The sequence below is a fragment of the Eleginops maclovinus genome, chromosome 20 (genome assembly GCF_036324505.1).
Source record: "Eleginops maclovinus isolate JMC-PN-2008 ecotype Puerto Natales chromosome 20, JC_Emac_rtc_rv5, whole genome shotgun sequence".
Classification (NCBI taxonomy): Eukaryota; Metazoa; Chordata; class Actinopteri; order Perciformes; family Eleginopidae; genus Eleginops; species Eleginops maclovinus.
The window spans coordinates 10,417,403-10,440,046 of NC_086368.1; the positions used below are offsets into that span (position 1 = coordinate 10,417,403).

At 39.3% G+C, this 22,644-nt stretch overlaps 1 protein-coding gene across 1 annotated transcript in view; it reads right to left on the minus strand.

The window, feature by feature from the left end:
• The window catches only part of tafa3a (TAFA chemokine like family member 3a), an 83,046-nt gene extending 67,691 nt beyond the window's left edge, over positions 1 to 15,355 (minus strand). Inside the window, exon 1 of the mRNA XM_063911449.1 lies at positions 14,893 to 15,355. The gene's annotated coding sequence lies outside the window, so the exon portion shown is untranslated. The remainder of the gene's footprint in view (positions 1 to 14,892) is intronic.
• Between the last annotated feature and the right edge of the window lie 7,289 nt (positions 15,356 to 22,644).

Here is a 22,644-nt window from a genome sequence, read left to right on the forward strand (position 1 = left end):
ATAACTTCAGAGGTCACTGAGGTTGGACAAAAAAAGGACTGGAAGCCCATTGGTCACAGAGCAAAAATGAGGTCCAACAAAATCTGACCAGCTGCCTATGTTTGGTTGGCTCACTGTGTGAACTGGTGTGGACCAGAAGCTAATGGGCTGTGTGTGGGTACCAACAGGAAATGATGCAAGGTGTCTGTAGTTCTGCCAACAGTTGTGCAAGTTAGTATAACATGTTATTAGCTGAAATACTACATGTTAATACAAAACAAAATATATTATCATAATTGTCTATCACAATGAATTTCTATATGGTTGCTGTTATACATGTAACTTGTCCTGGAATATCTGATATTTGACTTTAGACTCGAATATTCAAGCTTAATACAGACATGTGCATTTTTATTTATCCATTTACAACTTTTATAATGAAAATTTTGCCTCGCTCACACAGTTTAGTACTGTTTGTTCTTTACCTAGAATGTTCCTCATATGCAATCGTATCTCAGGAAAGAAACCACATTTGCCCAAAAATTGCGTACTCTAACCATATAATCAATGTACTGTTATTGTGCAGCCTTTGTGATGGTGCTTGTTTTAAGGACTTTCTAGTTAATCATCTTTAATGTTAGTATTTGGTTGTACCCAATTCTGTCTCCAAGGTCTGCATCCTTAAGTCGGTGAATACTATGCAGTATGTGTGTTTTCATGCTATGGGAAGCAACCCTCTGATACTTCCGAGATTCAACAGCAGTTTATTTTATGCTTTTCAGAATATTTTTTTTTAAACTTTTACAGCGAACCCACCCTCTCCGCCTCATCTATTTGTTCTTCAGTCAGCGATATCTCTACTTCCCATTATTAAGCCACAGTGGGGTTCCCTGTGCTGTATACTGTAGTGGACAGTAAGAGTGATAGTAAGATGTAAGAAATGGTTGCAGGCAGCATAAGTGTGGTCAGGGAAAGAGCAATAGCATGCTGTGCTGAAAAGTTCAAATTATAAAGAAAGCTAGCAGAGAGGACCACATTGTTAGAGAATATATTACACCCACATCATATCTACAAAGGCTTCACTGCCTTATGAAACTGGAGTAACATTCACTGAAAGAATAAATCTATATACATATATCTGCCCCTTTGTTGACAACTAGTGTGCCTCAGATCTTCAAGAGAGATCTTTTCAAATTTCAATATAACAAAGTGAGATCCCATAGAATGAATTTCACTCAATTCTACAGATGAAAGAGAGTATTACTTAAGGTTTGAATGGAAACATGTCACAGAGAAGCACAAAATACAAATATGAACCTGTAAATTAACATAATATGTCCTCTTTAAAATAATCCCTACCATTAATTATTCTTAACATGTTCTTCAGTTTTTAAATGCTTATTTTATTTCATAGCAAACAAGTGTAGTGTCTGCCTGCTACCTAGCTATGTATTGTTGAACATTGGATTTAGTGCATTAGGTGCAAAATCTGATGTTTAAACTACATATTTAACATAGTTGAGAAAGTCTTCTCTTGATCTAAAATCAATCACATTAACATTCCTTTCTCTAAGTCCTTATATCTCAATAGAACAGTTACAAAGATAAATTAATCGATGGCAACTTGAATTATTGAAGGAAAAGAGACATCTCTGTATTCGTATGAGTTTTGATACAAAAAGAAGAAAACATATCTTTTAACATAAGTATCAGGACTTCATCTTTACATAAACAAACTCAATATTTAATTAAGACAATCATAATAAGGTTTATGATCAAAGAAATAACGAGACGTGACGTGCAGTTTGCTTATTATCTGCGTTAACAACCACCAGCTTTTGTTTTTGAGGGGTTTTCTTTTTTTCAGTGTTAGTTATTGCTGAACTGCATGAAAGTGTGGTGAGATCACTTTTTGACCCTGTTTGTTTAGCATGGGAGGCGGGCTCTGGTTCAGGAGCCAGTGGAGGCTGCGTGGGCTATTTTAATGAACTCCCTGCTTCGGAGTGATGAATAGGTGTGTCTGCGCTCAGTGTCTGCACCCCTTCAGAGGGCTCAACTACCAGGGTGCTTGTAAGCAGAGCCATTTGCTTCCCACACACACAGATATGCATGTATGTAATGATGAACAAACAGCAAACACGTATCCATGCATATGAAACCGATGAACACAATCAATGCAACAATATTCTTGGAAACAAATCAAAAAGTGAGATTCCTGGTGGATGAGAAATGTTGAAAGATCAAAAGACAACTATTCATCAGGCTGAACCCCACACCGCATCAGAGGACAGCTCATAAAGAAAACACAACCACTCATTTTAGTGTAGCTGAAAACAAATTAATGAAGTGTCCATCTGCTTTTAGTGATGGGATTCTTGCACAAACACAACATTTTCTGCCAATGTTAGATCAGTGTTTGTTATTCCCCATGAGACATGTATGTTGGGTTGTAGTTGGTAAGGGTCTCTTGGATTAAAGGGGACATATGATGCTTATTTTCATGTTAATTCGTATTTGGTGCCTCTACTGTGAAAGGTTTACATGCTTTAATGTTCAAAAAGCTCTTTATTTTTCTCATACGGCATGTGCTTCGGCACCTGTTTTCACCCTCTGTCTGAAACCAGAGCCCAGTCTGCTCTGATTGTTTAGCTGGCTAGCTATGTTGTGATTGGTCAAGCACTGAGAGTTGTACCGTCCCATTAGCCATCACCTACAATATGTTGGAGGGCTAGCCAATACAAGCGCAAGTGTTACATAGCGATGTCACTCTTTTACAGGAGTAAACAAAGGCATCCAATGGAGGAATTTCATGCAGTATGTGGGAGAGAAGCTCCCCCTGGAGGGACCTTTGGGATTTAAGTCTTTTAGACCATTTACATGCACTAAAGCCTATATAATCACACCACAGGATAGGGAAAACCCCCAAAAGCATAAAAGGGCCACTTAAACTTCAAACCCTCACAGCTGTGATGAAACATATAATTAATTTCTTTACGATTGATATGTACGTATTCTTTTTCTTCTCTCTCTACCTTTAGCTAAAAAGGTGGTTTCAACTTAACTAACTTTTTAATTTCAACAAAATGGGAAAAACAAGGTGTAAAAAATGCATAATGTAAGTAATAAAAGTAAAAGCAAATGATCATGTTCTTTCAGGAGTAGAGACTCGCTAGAAATACTGAATACATTTTTTTTTTTTTTAAATGTGTTGAGACAGACTGCCGGACCCTGAGGATCTGATGTTTGTGCTGTATGGTGATGTACAGCAGAAGGAAAAGGCTGAATGTATTAACCTTCATTTCTTCATGTTCGGCCTGATGAGCAGGTCATCTTTTGTTCTGAAATGCTGCATACACCATAATGCCTGGCAGGAAGAATGAGCAAGAGATACATGGACTACCATCGTGGCAGTCTCTCCTTTTCTTTTTTTTCTGAACACATGAAAGAGACAGCTTCTGTAACATATCGCAGTTCATTAGCAATGAGTTGGAACCGTTTCATATTCCTCCTTTTTCAGTGGAGATTTATTCTTCTCCTCACAACGGTCAGGATGGTGTCTGTCAGAGTCTTACAATTGTGTCATAGAACATGCTCTTTGGAGAGGACGTGCTCTATCTGCAGCCTGCTTTTCCCTGGCTTCACTCCCACACTGTGAGGGGGAAATGCCTTCACAGGCATTGCTGTAATGCAAATGTGTAAGTCCATGTCTAACTCTGTAGTCCCAGTGGTGCCCAAGGGGCCTCCAGGGCAAGAGCTGCCTTATCTTAGTACAGAATCACTGTCTGTCAAGTCTCACACCATTAATTCTTCAGAGGCTCCACAAACTGCAAACTGACAAGCTATCAACTTCCTCTCGTCCACTCTCTGTCTCTCCCTCACGTCTTATAGACCTTGTTTACAGATAATAAGCCACACAGGGGGAAATTGCCCTTTTTAATTATCCAGAGGATTATGAGGTTTTCCCAACTGTTAATACATAGGCTGCAGCTGTGCATCTTTGCATAAGGAGGAGTACATTACCCCTCCATTTGGCCTCTGTTGCTGATGGCTTACAGCTGATCATTGTACACCTCATTTGACGGGAAAATAAGAGTCTGAAAAGCTCTGCATGAGAGCGTGATTAAGTTCTGAGACCCGATTAGGGAGTAAATGCCAGAAAACACACAGTTAATGGCAAAAATGAAAAATTAAATCAACCAGGAATTCATTTTGATTAATAAAAGACACTAATATGTGATTTGCTGGTAGTTAGTCGAACTTGTAAATCAAAACTGACAGCGCTGGTTAAACTATTAGTCTGTAAGCATTTGATTTACAGTATTTTAGAGGCGGATGGGGGATGTTTTGGGACATTTCACTGAAAAAGTAGTTTCCGATAGTATTGTGTAATCATCTAAAGGAACAAAAAGAAAGCAAAAAAAGAGACGACTATGTTTATTTTCTACATAGTCTTGTCTGACTTCGATCGAAAGTAGTGGGCATGAACTCAAATATACTGTACATGACTCATATACCCATAAGACCCATTACAAAGCACTGACTCTATAGGCAATGGTATGATAGATACAGAAATACCTTCAATGGGCTGACTTCAATCTGGCCTGAACTTACATTTAAAGCTTTTCTATGCTCCAACCACGCACATGGTTAAATATCAGAATAGGTTTCAAAAAGATCAACAACATTCACAGTGTCATTAATTACAGCTGCTTTGCAGAAGTATACCGGATTTCAAATCACCCACATGTTCTATATACAGTCCCCAAACCCCACACTGGAGATTTATTTATTTTCTTCTCTTAAATTCTGTATTTTTTTCTTGGCTTGCTTAGCTGCTTCTTTGTCAGCGAATGTGGGAGACAAAATAATTGCCTCTATATTTCCTGAATTGATTTCTTGCACAGTTCTAATACAGCGGTCAGGCTGGCACTCTGGCCTCTATACTGCAGGCTTTGTGTTTCAGGAGAAAAAAAGCACGCAAGACCCTTTGACTCTTTTGTATGCAGCTTGTTATCAAGGTCAAGCACTGGCAATCAAAGCAGAAATCCCAAGAAGCAAGCATGTTTAAAATCTACAAGACAAATACTAAATTAAACTTACGAAGGCTAAAAACTTGAGAAATAAGATGTTGCACATGAAAGAAAAGAACAGTTGTTTTGCTTTTTCTCAAATCTTGGTTTTATATTGTGTTTGTTGTTTTATCTCTTTAAGTCCCCTGAAATTATTCAAAATGAAGTTACCATCTATTGGGGGTTTGCTTTAGGCATTGTGTGTCTTTTTGACAAAAATGGCAAGCAATGCTAACACTGCTGGTTTTTAAGGGGAGGTACAAAAATGTATTGTTCATTATTATAACAAAATATAAGGCTGCATGCTACCTTAGGTTAATCATTGTTTTAATCAGATTATCTATTTTAACTGTATTTGTTCTATTTTCCCCTTAATATATTCAAATAAAACTGCCCTCCTATTGGTATGCATGATGTTTCATGACAGCAGCAGAAATTATAAATTAATTATGGGGGATTTAACTTCCTCCAGTCAACAAACAAAAACAATATTGTTAACCTATCATAAAACGACAGGAATGAAATCATGCCATCCTCGGGTGTGAACGGCAACACCAAGCTTTTAAATCCAAACCAACAATAATTATTCATATTTAATGATCATTTGCAGCGTGTGTAGACAACTGAATATCAATTATAAATGTAAAACCGCCTGCCTCGGTCTAGTCTTAGTCATTAAACTGAAAATGTGTCACTGAACTGGCTCAGTAGGTGATGCAATTACAGATAAGTTTAGGCAGATGCACCCTTTTTATAACTTATGATGAAGTGCAATACTTGTCTGTACGTAGCACAGCAGCTTTGCACATTGTTAGACCTCACAAGTATCAAATCTGAGATTTCAAACTAAAATTATGTGTTGGGAGTCAAACTAGCCAGTGTTCTGATCTATCATCTTGCTGTGAGGAGCTACCAGAAGCTAAGGGCTTTGTTGAGGGTCGTTTGATGCGACCCAGAGGTAACTTTTTTGTGGAAAACTGTTATCTTAAATTCTGAAGAGGTTATGCTGCAATAGCAAAAAACTCTATCAGAACTGGAGAGTATTTTCTATCAAAGAAAGCAAAAAAACCTGAAGGATTGTTTTGATAGACAACGTGTTTTTCCTTGCTCTTTCGTGACTAGTTTCAGTAAGAGTTTGATTGACAGATGATTTATCGTATCACCTGTCAAGTGTCTTTTGAACGTCCCTGCCCTTAAACAAATACAGTTTCCATTAAAGGCTTTCCAGCTGGTACCAACAAATCATGGTGCTTCAGGGTAATGATGATTTCATTCTTAATTGTATGGCATTGTTTTCTTTGCCAAGCACGGATAAGTTGTCAACACACCCCTGGCATCCCCTGACATCTGGCCAGTGAACAGTCAACATCAGCTTTTCCAGTAGCTTCACATTTTCTCCCACTAAATACAAGTATGGAGAACTAGATCATAAACTCCTGTTTTGCAAAAGCTTCTCTTGCCAACTTCTCTCTTTAAAGTGTACCAAAGACAGGCATCCTTTCTTGAATGATTTTGCAGTTCTTACTTAACTTTTCATCTTGTTTTACTCTTCATGTTTTGCTCCCCATGGTGAATCTTCAGTGTAATGACCTCTTTGAACCTTCCCTTTGGGTGCAGAGGAGGTAACCACCACCCACATACAGCGCTGAATGATGGAGAATACGAGCCCACAGAAATTAAATCAGGAGAGAAGATAAAAGATGGAAAGACAGAAAAAAAAGAGAAATGTGTGTTGTCCACTTACACAATTCTTGACTCCTGGTCTGGCCATGAACTAAGATTTCCTTCTGACCTAACCCGTTGTCTAACATCGTTTTCAATTTTACCCAGCCAGTGGGGCGAGGACACCTTTCGAACCTTTTAAGCAAGACTTGAATGACATCATCCTTTCTGTGAAAAAAAACCCTCACGCCATCGGTGTGAGAGAGGAAGAGATGACATGCTGGATTTGCAGGGAGAGCAAGCAGAGAGTGAGAGTGCATTAGACCTCTGGCGTCAACTGAGGCATCAATTAATGAGCAGCCTGGGAATGTGTCCATCCAGACACACTCTGCACCGGGAGCCGCAGGAGGCCAGGCCAGGGCCACAGATGACTTTGGGACATGAATAATTGAGGTCCCTGTTTTAAATGTTTAAATGAATTAGGGCCAGGGGAGGATGTGTTAAGACATGTACAAGAGGGAGGGAGAGAATAGCAAAAATATCTCCATTATGTCTCCAATCATGAAGAAGAGAGGTGTTCTGTGGCAGCAATAAAATGTGCTACGTGTCATTAGTTGGGGGACATAAGTGCATGCTAAGTCCTACATGATAATAGCTTAGACATTCTGTCGAGTGAGTGCAGCGTCTGTTTTGTAAACTAGGAAGGGATTTAGAAATAATACTGTCGATGCAGTAGCAGCAGAAGATATTGGCCTTATTTTGAGACAATTCAAATACATGCTCATGGCTTGAAGTTGGCACAAAATGTCAGCCTTATTGTTAGTGTGGAGGCAGCATGGAAACGATATTAAATGTCTCCGGATATGTATGGTATTAAAGACAGACACTGGCAAAAAGCCAGCTTCAGTGTTGGTGCAGCACGGTTGGTGAACTCCCAACAATTAAGAAGAGGCCATCCGCGATTAAGAGCCATCCTCTTTTTGTATTGCATTATGACATTTGCAGTTCCATCCAGTAGCTTCCAGTAAAAAAAAAGGAAACAAAACTATTTCTAATAAGTCCTCTTCTCAACATGTACATCTACAACTGATTCTTTTATTGAATCTTAAAAATACTTTGATGACTCATTTGATGAGTTACTAATATTGGTAACTACAGACCTAATGGTTTAAAAAGTGAGACACCAGTAAGCATCTTTTTGACTTTGACTGCATAATTGAGTGGGTTTTTGTACTCTTTCCAATGATCCATCAAATGTCCAGTTAGTGATAGTTAGGAAGAGTAATCAATAATTGGATTCTGTTCCAGATGATCTTCAGTCAAACGTTTTCCATTGTGAACTAAGGAGAAGCTACAAAGAACACATATTCGGGAGGAGTATAAACAAAAGTTATGTTTAGCTCTTGGTATATAGTTTTATCTGGTGATGAATGCAAAATTGAAATCAGTTCCCTAAATATTCTAAAACCCTATGGTTAAGTCGAATAATAGGGTAATGAAAACATAAGTGCAATACAGCCTATTTCATTCGTACGAATGCACAGTGTGACAGTACAGCAGCTGATATTTGTATCCGCCAGTTGTCGGCAGGACACAGCTAGTAAACAAAACCAAGTGATTGGCAGCCGTTCTGCTCTACAGAATCCAGCAGAGAAACTCAAATTGGATGCAAAAATTGCACACTTAGATTTCAATTTCTCCTCCCAGATGGGAGCACCATGCACATTGTTTGTGATTTGTCTCCAGTACCTTAAACTAGGGAGTCAAAAACGTTTAAACTGACACAGTCGCAATAAGGCAAAGAATGTTGGGTATGGGCTTGCACTGTTTTTTGTGAAGGGCAGGCGACCATAAAGAGGAGGTGAACGAGGTGAAGTGAGGCTCTTTGGATGTGGACGGCTTCCTCTGAACTGCTAGTGCATCACTGCTTCTCCTCTCTTCATTTTCTTCTTAATTCTCACCCTCTCTCACGCTGAAGTCCAAAGCCCAAGAGAAATTAGTCACCCCGCACGCAGTGAAGAGGGAGCTGTTGTGTGTGTGTTTGATCGTGTCACTGTGTGTTTGAAGGGAAGAGAGAGTGCAAGCAAGACGAAAGAGAACAGGGAGGGAGGGAGAGAGAACAAAATTGTTTTCCATCCCAAGGCTTATAATTCTGCCTTATATCTGAAAATTGATGCTGGTCTAAAAAAAGAACATCAATCTTAGCATCAGAAATGTTCAGCAGTAACAGGAAAAGCCTCGCTGTGCCGTTTGAGACGGCAGGGCAACAGGGAGGACTGGAAATGATAAGATAATCCACAAGAGCCTCAAAGCTTAAAACATGGTTACACAGACTCATACAGAGTTAGAGACAGAGTGTTATATTGTGAAAATGGCCCTTAAATACAAATATTACTGTAACTACAATGCATAGGTATCTGGATTGTTCTCTATCTCGACTTCTGTTTGTGAAAAACCAAAGAAGTAACTCCAATTGACTTCCCAACCATTAACGTAGAAGTACATTTGAAACTGAATTAATGACACCAGTGACATTCGCTTACAATGCAACATGGGCCCACAAAAATCCAGCATCACTCATAATAGAAAATTAAACAGTTGGCTGTCACCTAGTGTATTGCAAATGTGATGTCTGCTTGCTTGTTTTTACTTTGAACAAAAACACAACTGAGTGTGACTCTGTCAACCGTTGGTTACCTGCAGACTTTATTTCCCTAAACTTTGTAGCTAACATGGCAGTCAAGCATTGACAGCTAATGCTAAATGGCAGAAAATAGTAGTAGACACTTGCTCCGTTTGACTCTTTGTTATCACAAGAATAATTGTGACAAATGATATTTTAGTCATATTTAGCCCTTTTGATGCCTCTGATATAATGATAATGACAACAAAGACCAATGACACTTAATTCCGAAGAATAATCAGACATCTCCTGGGTGTACAACTTTCTTTAAAATGGGTCCAACTTGTCAACTCCCAAACAATCTTGGCCCAAACACATGCTCAAAAATGTTCCTTTCCCTGTTTGCATCAATGTAAAACAAAATGTACATATCATTTAAGAGCACAGTTGTAGATTCCTCGCGACCAACACTGAGCTTCATCAGATCATCACATTAAAATGGGACTGACAAATCAAAATGCAAAATAATTATTAACAGTGAAATGTTCTGTATGTATTTATAGCGGGAGATAGACGAGGCATGTTCGAACGGATGAAAGAGGCGCGTGAACTGCAGCTAGCCTTGAGCTAATTCTATCGTGGTTGAGAGATAACACCCAGATCATTTCATCTCATCATTTTCATTATGTACATAAGATCAAGGCTCAGACGCTGGCTTCTGCACAATACATTTAATGACATGGGTACGTTTCTTTTGAAGATAGGAGCCTGCTTTGAAGAAGACTCTCTTCTGCTGGGATCTGATGATGGAAAAACCTGACCGGCCTCCCCGTTGGGTCACAAAATCCAACCCGCCTCCTTTTGTTTGTGTGATGAGAGGTGGGAGGGCAGACGAAAGACCCATTAACATCATGTAGGCAAACAACAGCAGAAAATAGCCCAACTTTCAATAAGATAAACAAGCCTTAAAAAGGAAGCAAATGGAAAGACCTTTGACAATAATTGCCAATTTCATTGAGTCCAATTCGTTTAATTATAATCACAGCAGGATTGCTGCCATCTTGCCCTCTCAACAAAGAAATAACAAGCGTTGAAAATAACAGGCTCATTTTTAAACGCCGTAATTGCAATTTTCTACCCAAATTGCACTCTAATGATTACAGGCATGAGGTGGAGCTCGACAACAACGCAAGAAAAGGAGAAAAAAAAAACATATTGCTAAGGACCCTCAAGCCCCCCAAGAGAGGAAGAGAAAAAACATTATTCCAACGAAAAATCAGAGCTCCCTTGCACCACTAGCAACCAGGGTTTCGAAGTGGGTTTCTTAAAATCCGCAATCCCCAGACTTTTTCCCTGGGCCAACGGTTAGGGGCTTGGAGAATTTAGTTCCTCAGTGCTGGAGAAAGAGTTGATGGGAATTTGGTGCAATGGCAAAGTATTGAGAGTGAAAGCTGCCAAACACTGAATACCTCAAGGGAAAAGAAACAGAATGATAGATTAAAGGAGGGAGAGAAAGGGTTGTTGGAAAAGCCTGATGCACGACAAAGCTGAAAAGCACCTCCAATGAAGAGTAAATTCCTAAGCTCTGCTGTGGCTCTTCTCCACTCAAAGCTCATTGTCCACAGTGTCCACTTGAAGAGTCAGCTGGAGGAATTACCAAACAGAGTCACATGACTCCTCCACTTTAAAGAGGAGGGATAAACATTTGGGCTGAGAAAACGAGAGTTTGCATACATGAGACGTCTTTATACAAAAGTATTCTTGTGAGCAAGACGGACACATTTCAAAAGATAAAGGACTTATTTTGATAGTCGTATTATGATGGAAACCTGAAAACACTTCTAAAGATTGTTAAAATCAGTTGTTACCAGCTTGGAAATCCGTTGCATGGGGGAGGGAAAAGACGATAAACAACATGAAGAGATATATTTCTTTCAAGATTTTATCTCAAATTGGCCGTCGTATAGCTCAGTGGGTAGAGCAGGCTGCCATATACTGGGGTTTGATCCCCATGCGGTGGACCCGGGTTCGAATCCGGCCTGGGTCCCTTTGCCGCACGTCTTCCCCTATGTCTCCCTGTTTCTGACCTGCACTGTCACTATATTAGTCCACTGGTTGCCCAAAAACAAACTGAAAAGTTGGATCTATTGTTGGAATGGTGAATTTATATAGGACATGAGTGGGTTTACTCAGGGTTAGTACAACCAAGTCTATGAACTTTACATGATCGAGCCCATAGGATCAGTTTGTACTCAATCATGCATGCTGAGCAAACAACAGAAGGAACTGATATAATACAATGACACACACACCCACACACCAACACACACACACATTTAATAGAGCATTAAGAAATACAGATGCCTGGGCACACGTGCATGATGCATCCACTCAAACCATTCACATAAACACTCAGGAAAACACCCACTTTTACAAACACTGTTGCTCTTCAGATGTACACACACCAACATACACACCCTTTCTCTCTCCCTCTTTCACACTCATGTACGCCCACAACCAGACATACACATTGCAAATCAGCATGAATAAATAAGAGGTGCAGTTGTGTTTCACAGCCTAATCTCTGAGGAGAACAGACCTTGCCGCATCGGCATGGATCAGCCCCGGCAAGTTTGGGACACTGCTGGTTTCCAGGAAACCAATTTATTTGTTTATTGTCCTGGTGTTTGTCGGCGGTTACGGTTCATTGCAACCAGCCCATCTTGGGCATGCTCCTTTAAATGGCATCTATAAAACATAAGATGTGCTCTCCCCATGTCCTCCTCCTCCTCTGTACATGACAGAGCTGCACACGAGCATAACAATGCTGCATTCGTTCGCTATGGTAGGCTTTGAATTTTCCTTTAAAAACCCGATGGATGCACCCCGGCAGCTCGAGCTGGATCTTTGAGAGGTGGAACAAACCATGCTTTCTAAACACATTAGCTTATGAACACCGCTGAGGAGCAAATCTCAGGGTGCTGAAATCGGGTGTAATCATGTTGATAGATAACTGAGTTTTTATTGTTCCACTAAGCCAAATCTGCAAGGCTGGTGGTGAATACAGACTTTCTGAAATGATGCAATACCTAAGATTTGTGGTGCTGCAGTGCTCTGTTCACTGTGACAAGACACTGGGCTGTCACATGTGTATGTATTCTGAATATATATTTGGAATGCCCACACTATGGAAAAGTGTTACATGGAGAAATTTGGAGGAGCTTTAGTCTCAACAGGCAATCTGAATACTACCACAGGGCTTCGAATACATACATACATAAGTGCAAAAACTCAAATGTATTGTTTTGTCTCATGCCTGCAAACAAAAGCCAGACTCTCATATTATGCCCTATTGATCTGACAGCATGAGCAGGAAACTGCCGGAGAACACAAATACTGCCTGGGGTGGCTCCTTAAAACTAGAGACAAGCCTCTTATCCCTGGTGTTCTCTTCCTCTAGAAATCACCTGGTGGCTCATGCATATCAAGTACTCACTACAAGCCTCAGTCTGCCTTCACCTGGATCTGCTTTTTCTTGGAAAGTCTGTGAGGCTGTTGGCTTTTTAAAAGAAAAGTACGACAGAGATTGCAAACTAATCGGTCCTACAACTGGCTGTTTTGCAGAGATGCAGTGCCACATAAACGGCATGAGCAACCATTTTTGATTCACCACTCCTTTGGGAGTATGCATGCCAACAGTGAAGAATGGCAAGGTTATTGTGGCAGGATGTTTACAGGTACAAAGACAACTTTATTCTAAGCCTTCAGCTCCATAACGAATTCCCACTTTTTTTTGTTACAACAACCACTGCAGAGCACACAAATCTTTTCCAGTGTTGCTATCAAATACAGTGTAACTGTCACAGGGATCCCATCTCCAGTAATCCCTTGGTGGCCTTTGCTCTGTCTGTCAGCAATACCAACCAATAACACGGCACAATAAAACCCTCCAGAACAACAGTGGGCCGCAGGCAGCTTCAAGGGCTACTGACGGCGATCTATAAAACAATATAATGGGTTGCCTGTCAGTGAGTGTGAAAGGGAAGATCTACACCTCCTTTGACTCTCTGACAGAGGGGACTTCAATTAATCACAGCAGAACTTATCAGCCGCATTAGGAGTGTAAGGTTATTACCATCCCCATATTCTGCAGGATGAAATGCGATGATAGCACTAATTGAGGGATAAAAAGAAAAACAGCTGACCGCACAACTTGTCAAGGGGATGAAGGGCAGATAAAAGAATAGGGTCAACCCTGAGATAGGCTGATATGGAGAGGGAAAAAAAGGCAGAGGAAGTGGGAGATTAAAGAGGGGAGGGGTTGTAGAAAGACAAATATTCACAGTGGTGTGTAAGCATAATCATAAATATCTATAGTGTGTGCGCAGAGCAGCTGACAGCAAACACAAGAGGCAGTTTTCATTAGGGATTCCGTCCATGTCTTCTTAACGTAATCCAACATGATCACGGCATTGTGCTTTTCTTAAGTCACAAACAAGCCGCTTATAACTAGAGCTGTTTTCATTCATTTTATATTTAAGTTGAGAGGAATGACAGTGATGGAGTACACAGCCCAGACCATGAAGTCAGTTCCAGGTTACAGTTTAACTGTGGGGAGCCATGTTTGTGTTTGGGGGTTACCTTACAGGTGAAGCTTGGATAAGGAAATATGATGCACTCTTTTGTGGGGGGCAAAAACTGAAACCACTAAAAACAGATTGGATTGATTCACCTGTATCACAAGAAAAGACGACAGATAGATAGATAGATAGATAGATAGATAGATAGATAGATAGATAGATAGATAGATAGATAGATAGATAGATAGATAGATAGATATAAGAATGAAAGAGGGATTATTACATGCCTGTTTTTCCACAAGATTATGTTATTGTGTGTTGATTTCAGTACAGGATTTTTTTTTGTATTCTTCTTTGAAGCCAAGATCAGACATTATCTTGTTTGCATGCTGATGGGACAATGCACACACACACACACACACACACACACACACACACACACACACACACACACACACACACACACACACACACATACATACATCATTAGCCTTCATAAATATGTTTTCTATAGGGAAAAAAGTATTCTACCCCAACTGAGAGCTTCTTTAATGCTTTAGTGCACACAAAAGAAATCTGCCAGCCAGATCCCTCTGAGGGAAACTATTTTTTGTCTAGTGTAAGCAGCAAATGACGTTTCCATAGTGTTGCTGCAAAGAATCTCAAAAAATCTTCTCTGAATGGAAACAGTATGACGCTTAACATTACCCAGCCCATTGCTACACCTGTACGCCACCTTAAGTCATTAGTTCTTAACAAGTTTATAACTACTAATTTAAGGGAAGCAATCGATCGTGAAATCGATGCGTTTATTTTATTGTAGTGTTTGGCAGATTGGCTATATCGCAGTGACACGTGAGCTGCTTGAAATTCGCATCTAAATTGAAGTCAATTTTCCCAACGTTGAAAAAGCCACAAATTATACCATTTAATGCACACTATACATGACAACAACATGTTTAAGTGTATGTCAACTTACCTGTCGTTGTGCTATCAATTAATCCCCTGAAACGTCCCCTTCATTTATTCTCCATTGTCAACCACAAAAACCAGAGACCTCTTCTTCACAGAAATGCCATTTCCTCGTCGCTTCAAGACGCCCTCGACAACATATTACTTAAAAACACTATTATAATGTTAGAGCTGTCCGGACGCCCAATTCCGGGGGAAAATAAGTGGAAATTTGGGTCTGCTGGCTACTTGCAAGCGGCGGACTAAAAGTCTATAAAAAGTTACTGGTCCTCCGGTTTTGACTCACAACTTCCCCTCGGCCGAAGCGGCTCAGCAGCTGGACAACACGCCGGGCGGTCACTCATAGTTTCTGGATTTAAGCATATTTATTATTTTTAACAATCCTCCTTTTAGGTTGCCGTTGGGTTTTGGTAACGTCTCTGTGCAGTTAGAGAAACGGATTTGAGGTATCAGAGTGGCTGAGAGGAAGCAGCCGGATCATGTCAGTGTGTGGTGCATAAGTTGTGGAGCTGTGTCGGTGTTTTAGCGCCACTCAGTGGAGCTCCTTTGTGGCGACAGGAAGGATTTCACCAAGCTCCAGACGATAATAACCGGATGAATGTTCTTTTCTCAAGAAAAACAGCTCACTATCTATAACTGAGAAATAAATGTCCCTAAATATGGCTTCACTAGAATTTCCAACGGCAATTGTTGCTTCCTAGGTCGATTAATGAATGTGATCTATATCAATTTCCAACTCCTATATTGAGGAAATGCATTGCATAGTAAAGACATGAATGTTAAATGGTGCATAAAGCTATCTTTTACGGATATCTTTTTTAATCTTAACAGATACAAATAAAATAAAGGACCAAGTAAAAAATAAATTAATGATAAACACAACAAAATGGTTAAAATAGGCCAGAATTAAATGTTCAATGAAGAACTGCTAAATAAGTAGCTAAATTTGCTAAAGAGATTGTGCACAGCAATATTTTTTAAATCCCATATCAGGTGCATGCACATGCACAAGATATGCACATGACACACATAAACAATTTTGATGTACTATCTTTCCCCTTTTTTACATACCATAGATCTTACAACGATTAAATTAAATAGAAATGGGTTCTCCCAAGAAAAGTTTGACTTTCTTCTTATCAGCAAAAAAAAGGATAATAACATTTTTCTGACCACTCTTCCTCCCACAATCCTTTGCAAACAGTCCCTTTCCACAGAAGAGCTTGTATGTTATGCATTTGGCTCCTGCTCACCAAGGTTATCATAATACATCTGTTTGTCTCTGACATTCAACTTCCGCTCTCCTAAAACATTACTGCCTGGTCTGAAGGCTTCCCCTCAGTAATTGCATTATCATCTCTCCATTTCTCTAGCAGCCTCTTTAGGTTGGCCCTCAGAAAGGCAGGAATGGCTGGAATAATCAATACCAACCTTTGAGATAGCCTGTGGAGATGTGAGGCAAGCATTTGGGTTTGGATTTGATTGATTTTGGACACCCTCAGAGAGTGTTATCATCATAAAGCCAAAGCCATCTAATTCATAGACATCTCTGCAAACACACACAGACACATGCCAGCAGATTCAAAGAGCATAATATACAAATCCCATGGGACTGAATACAAAATAATGTCAGGCTATTAACAATGACCTGGCTGAGCCATTATAGCAAATACGTAACACCGGAGCCAAACATTGCGTCATCACTGTCTATCAATAGCAAGAGGCCGTTATTTTGTATTGTATTGACATCTTTCATATATGATAACCAGTCATTCTGCCTCCCATTCTTCCTCCCTCACACATACACTCACACACAGACATCAACACACGCACAATGAGAGAGGAGATGACCTCATTAATTTTTAGCGCATTGTATAGACCCATCCTGTCATCCCTCTGACACTGTGGTGTGTGACATGGCTCTGCTCATTAAATCATATGACAGGAGGAGGTCAACCATGAGGTAAGGTGTCTCAAGCTGTGCGAAAGCAGATAAAGTCAGCAGTATTAGCCTCTGTGAGGGAGCTCAGCAACAAATGTATGTAGCAGCTGAAGTGAATCACAAGGTAATCCCCGTTAGTGAGGTTTATGTGTCAGAAATCGAATAAAAAATATTTGCTTTGGTTTCTTTGAGGTCATGCTGTGGGGGGGAATGAGGAACACACATGAGCTAAGTGTGAGGCGTCATGTGCTTTGGCATCTCACAGAGAATACACCACTTACTGTAGATGGCACCTCGCATTGCACTCATCATCCCATGCTTGTCAGCCTGTAATTACTTTCTCTTCACACATAGGAAACAATAGATGTGAAGGGCTACATTGATTGCGGTGCTTTGGCTTAAAATAACTGCATCCTGCAGGGAGCAGTGCGAGCCCTCTGCCTGAACCCTCAATTGCATTCACCACAGAAGTGTGTTTGAAGACAGTGGGACGTCTACCAGAAAATTGCAAGAGGAAAAATAGGAGGCATAATGGCTTCAGGAACAGAGCAGGCCATCAATAATGCAGAGGAGGCAGCGGTTAATGCCCCCTTTAATTCAACAGGTCGGCAGACAGCGGGACAGTTATTCTTCCTCAGGTGCAGATGCTTGATGAAAGTCAGCTACATCAGGCTTTATGGCTTTGTGTGTGGTCGCACTGCCAGGTCTTTCCCCGACCTCAATCCCGATTGCACAACCATTAATGGGTTTTCATCAGGGGCCCGTCCTAATGGAGTTTCAAACTTCACCAGCTCGCTCAGATGCCAGTGGGGAGCTGTAGCCACAGAGAAAGAAATAATGCCCACACAAAGTCAGGATATATGAACTCAATTTAGTCTGAACACTGAAAGCGTCAACAGTTTTAATAAACAAAAATGTAGCACAATCAAAACAGCCAACGTAGCACTGGAAAAAAATTACCATATAGAACATATATTGTCTTACAGGTCGAACATTTAAGTTTGACTAATAAATCTGCCATCAACAGGAGGAATAAAATACTTTTATGAATGGTTGTCAAAACATTGTCACCTACTGTATGAGAGAAACCTTAAGACATGGGAAAACAAGTTCAGTTCTCTTACTAAAATAAAGAAAGAGGAGAAACACAGTCATATCTCAGAGGCAAACTGTTCGATAAATCTGGTGAGGCTGCTTTCTGTTTTTATGGCCCTGAACTGTGGAGCACCCTCCCCTTGGATATTACAACAACAACATACTCCCTTGAAACCATATTAAAAGTTGTATTGTGATCAAACTTTTTTAAAATTTCAGTTGTTTCTCTCACCATAACTACAGTATGTCTTATTTTTGCTTATTGTCATCCTACTTTTGATTAAATATATGCTTGAAAGTTTTTATTATTGTACATTTTTACTATACTTAATAACAGTGTAGGATGAATATTTCATTCCTTCACTTAAGTAACAGTACCATTACAAATACATAAGAAACTGCACTGTAAAACTTTTACATTTACAATTCTGCTCACTGCAGTTCATAACTTAAGTATTGAAAGCAAAACATACTTCTAAAGTTCTAAAGTATCCAAAGCATCTTGTTCTGCAGAAAATTGACACCTGTAAGCAGTGGTGTAAAGTTACTAAGTACATTTACTTAAGTACTGTACTACTTTAAATGTTTTGCTACTTTGTACTTCTACTCTGCTACAATTATTTTGTACATTTAGTTACTTTGCAGATTTGGATTAATGATGTGAAACATATTCAACACTTAAATCAGGCTTTAGTTACACCTGGAGTAAATTCACAAGCTACCTGCAGTATGCAAAGTATTTCAAACTAGCTGCACCTTTAGCAGCTTTTATAACACTTTAATGCACCAATAATTATAATCAAAACATATCATATATATTATTCTGAAATGGGCCAATCTACATAATGAATACTTTTACTTTTGGTACTTCAACTAATTTTGGTGCTATACTTTTGTAGTTTTACTTCAGCAACATTTTGAATGCAGAACGTTTACTTGTCACAGAGTATTCCTACACTCTGGTACTTCTACCTTTAGTCAAGTACAAGATATGAAAACCTCTTCCTCTGCCTCTAAGCAACGCATTACTATGTTACATTATATGATAAAATGCTTTAGTACAACATAATTGAGGCATTAATACAAGAGTAGTGTTTATTTGATGTCTATAATATCTTTAAACTTCACCAGATTAAAATCAAATAAAGATGTATGCTGTGTAAATCTCCCTGCAGCGTATTTATTTTTGCATGGTCACACAATGATAGTCCAGAAGTGTTTTGTGTCTCTTCTTATTCACTGCATTTTAGATGACATTCTGACTCTCTACTACAGATCTGATCAATATATCATAGAAAGAAATTCTCCCGTTGCTTCACCATTTCTCTTGGATTCAGAGCAGCCTTCCTCAGCAGCCTCTGAGAGAAAAGTAGTGGGTCATTTATCAGCGGAAAGATTAAATCTTCATCCATTGCTACTGGATGTTGAGAGTACTTTATCTTTGAGAGCGGAATTTTTCTTATTCTTTTTTAAATCAATTCTTTATTGCAAAGAAAATAATTTAATTTAATTGTATCACTTGCAGGTGGAGTCAGAGACAGCAAGCCATAAAACAGCTGTTACGTTAAAAAATATATTTGACAAACATAACATGATGTTATAACATGCAAGATAGACAAAACTCCCATCTGTTAAAGTTGTTAACAAACATAATCATAGGTTAATTTGAGCTTCTTCTACAGCATCACAGCTAAAATTGATTTCAAATTGGTTCTCATCTTGTGAAACTGTAGCTCCATCTACTGGAGAACACACACAGGTACAAACTATGGAGCAAACAACCTCATCACTGCATGAAGACACTTAGCTTTACTTTACTTCACTTAGTAATGTCAATAAAGCATAGAAAATGCCAAGTGTTTTTTAAGAGTTACAACCTTAGTAAAGTACTATGATATCTTCATACAAAACTGATTTTTGTGTCCATGACTTGAGGATAACTAAATAATGACAATGCATCATTTTCTTTATATCATAAAAATGGTTTGATTTGAAACTCAGCAGTGTAATAAAAGTAGCAATTACTACACCGTGAACAATATTCCATTGCAAGTACAATCTCAATTCTCATCTCACAGTATCAAATGAGGGCAATGCACTAGTATATATTATGTTGTGGATTATTATTGTTTATTATAGGTAAATGTGCTTTCCACAACTGCAGCAACAACATAGTGGAGTAAATAGTAAAATTACTGGTTCTTGAATGTTGTATCGTAGAAGTACAGTTTATAGTAGGATAAATACATCAAAAGTAACTAACAGCAAAAATAAACCAAAAAAAAGTGCATGAACAAACAAAAGCAAAAAAATTAGCATCAGTTCAAATAACATGTAGCCTCTAGGATATGCTGATCAGGAATAAACTTTATGTACAGTATATTTTCAAAACAAATTTAAGTGATGTAAAGTCAGTCCAGAACAAGGGGCAACCTCGGGGGTTGAGCAGTGAAACCATAGACTGTATATATCATAGACTGTATATATATACAGTCTATGGTATATATATACAGTCTATGAGTGAAACACATACGGAAGTGCCAAAAACTGCAGTTCATCGAATGGCCGCGTGGCCTGGCTCCAAAACAGAGCAATTTACATAGACCATGTTAAAATGCCAATTTTTACAGCAGAAATAAACATGTTTACAGTATGGTAAAATTGCCTTTGGTCTCTATAGCTAATTTACCTATTCATGACAACTGTGAGGAGGGTGAATTTCTATATAACTCTCCCGTTTGAATTATATTAAGGCTTAAAACTATGCATAATTAAGGGCGTGGTCGCTTTGATTGACAGGGTAGCGCCGTCAGTGGGCGCTAGCCGCTACTTGTCTGCTCTGCTAGCTCCGCTAACAGTCACTGCACTTGACCTGTCGGACATGTTGGTGGTGTTGGTGCCTTTTGAATGCAAATATCAGACATTATATGGCTTGCTGATTATTTTTTGGGTTATATTTTAGCACCGTTAGCACTAATTTAGGGTGACCAGATTTGAGGTGGCGAAAAAGAGGACACTTGCGATTGTTGGGGGGGAAGTCTAAGTACAGTAGACTTCTGTGCAAAGCGCCATTCAATTTAAGTACACGCTTAATGGTCCCATGAAAAACTGTGAAGACCGGACGTTTTCATGAATTTATAAACCCCCCCGGACGCTCCGGACAGGACATAAAAAGAGGACATGTCCGGGCAAAAGAGGACGTCTGGTCACCCTAACTAATTATCAGTGTGTCTGCTCCATAGAATGTATAAAGTATCGTCTGCTCACTTGTTAGGTTAGCTCGTTAGCTAGCTAATTAGCCGTGGGTTAGCCTTCCAGCAAGACGCCCACGATTCTAACGGGAGCGTATGATAGCCACCTTGCCGCTGGAGAAAATACTATCGCATGAGAGTAGCATACGGTAGCATGTAGCCTAGCTTGGAAGCCTTCGCTAGCTTGGTAGCTTCGAGCTAGATGGTCGTGTTTCAGTAGCCACGCCCGCTTCAGCTCAAACCCTATGTCCATATTTGGATTAGCCGGGAGCGGGCTGGAGGTAGACTGATAAGATGTCGATGGTGGGTGTCGCCCACTTTGAGCTTCATTACAGCTCTTCACAAACCTATGGGTAACGTTACGGATACTACGTCCATTATTTATACAGAACATAAAAGACAGATAGCACATTTACAGAATGAAAGCACAGCTGTCATCTTAATTGGGTTGTGATGGCGGTTGGAATAAGCAGAATTGGGACGATGGATGTTTTGTTTACTTTATAACGGTGATTTCTAAAAGCAAAAACAAACAATACTGCTGCAGCCTCAGTCTTTATTGCTGTCGGCTGAAAGATGGACTGTGACCTCAGATAAAAGAGATTACGCAACATAGTTATAGGCCACTCTTCACCTTCCATGCTGCTCCTCATTCAAAACAAGGGCTCTTAGTCTAATGCCCAACTGCAGCTCCTTTGTGCTCTGATTGACTCTCAGTGTTAGTGCGTAGTCAGGGGAACATGGTGAAAGATGCTTACTGGGCCTATTCAAAAGTAGATGCAGATGCTAGGACAAGTGATCAATCTGTGTACTAATAAAGCTTTGTGTGAACATAACTAAATCATTTATCAGTTCATATTGTCTTGTTTCTAAACCATAAACTATGTTTTAGACATCTGCTACAATTTCACCAATTTGTTTGCTCTCCAGTAGAATAGTCAATTTATATTTTTAAGAAGGCACCCTTTTTAAAGTGTTTTGACTGTACATTATACTTTTCCTACATGCTGAATTTGTGACAGATCTGTGGATTACATGAAATTGTACAGTTTTTAACCGGTTTAGTAGTAGAGTGGACATATCAAATTTCAAACCAAATAAAAAAATACTCAAGTTCCTCAAAGTTGTACATATGTGCTTCAGTAAATGTAATATGGTGGCCTTTATTATTAGAAAGTGCTCCACTGACGTTTACCAAGCTTTTGACAATCAATTACTAGAGAAAATGCACCTTTTTGGGGTCTGTTAAAAAATATGAAGAGCTAATTACTAATTAGCTTTAATGAAGTTATTAGTAACAACATGTAAAGCTAATTTTAAAATTAGCTTTTTTTATGTTCACAATATAATATATACTGTCTTTTTTGATGTGTTATGAATATTTTAAGTTTCCTTTATTGAAGGCCATAGTTTGCCAATGAATGAGTTACTATAGTATCTTCCTAAATATTTCCTTGCCTAACTTTTACAT